The sequence below is a fragment of the Petaurus breviceps genome, unplaced genomic scaffold (assembly GCF_028583685.1).
Source record: "Petaurus breviceps papuanus isolate PSGF00001 unplaced genomic scaffold, PetGlider_PUasm1.0 79, whole genome shotgun sequence".
In the NCBI taxonomy this organism is placed as follows: Eukaryota; Metazoa; Chordata; class Mammalia; order Diprotodontia; family Petauridae; genus Petaurus; species Petaurus breviceps.
Window position 1 is genome coordinate 18,703,163 of NW_027186523.1, and position 392 is coordinate 18,703,554.

The 392-nt window shown below is 47.4% G+C and overlaps 1 protein-coding gene across 1 annotated transcript in view; it reads left to right on the plus strand.

Annotated features, from left to right (window-relative positions):
* The window catches only part of LOC138175863 (endosome/lysosome-associated apoptosis and autophagy regulator family member 2), a 212,235-nt gene that overhangs the window by 742 nt on the left and 211,101 nt on the right, over positions 1–392 (plus strand). The gene's annotated exons all lie outside the window — the stretch shown is intronic.

A 392-nucleotide genomic window follows, 5' to 3' on the forward strand; every position in this document is an offset into this window, starting at 1 on the left:
GTGTGTGTGTGTGTGTGTGTGTGTGTGTGTGTGTGTGTGTGTGTGTGGTGTAATGATTTTTCAAATGTGCACGCGCATGTTGGGGACCATGGATTGAAGGAGAGAATTTTGTATTGGAGGTTATAGGGGAATCCCTCTACTAGTGGGATTTGGGGTACCAGCTTCTCTTAGTTCTCTCTCAAGCCTTGAATGCAGAGAACCCCTGCCTTTGCCTCCTGTTCCCACCACTCACTCTCCCTTTCCTACTCCTCCTCACCACGCCTCCTCCTACAAGCTAAGCAGACTTGCTTAAGTAGATCTTCGGTGTTTATTGGGATTCTGATAAATGTGGAAGGTGAATAGAGAAGTGTGTGTGTGTGTGTGTGTGTGTGTGTGTGTGTGTGTGTGTGTGT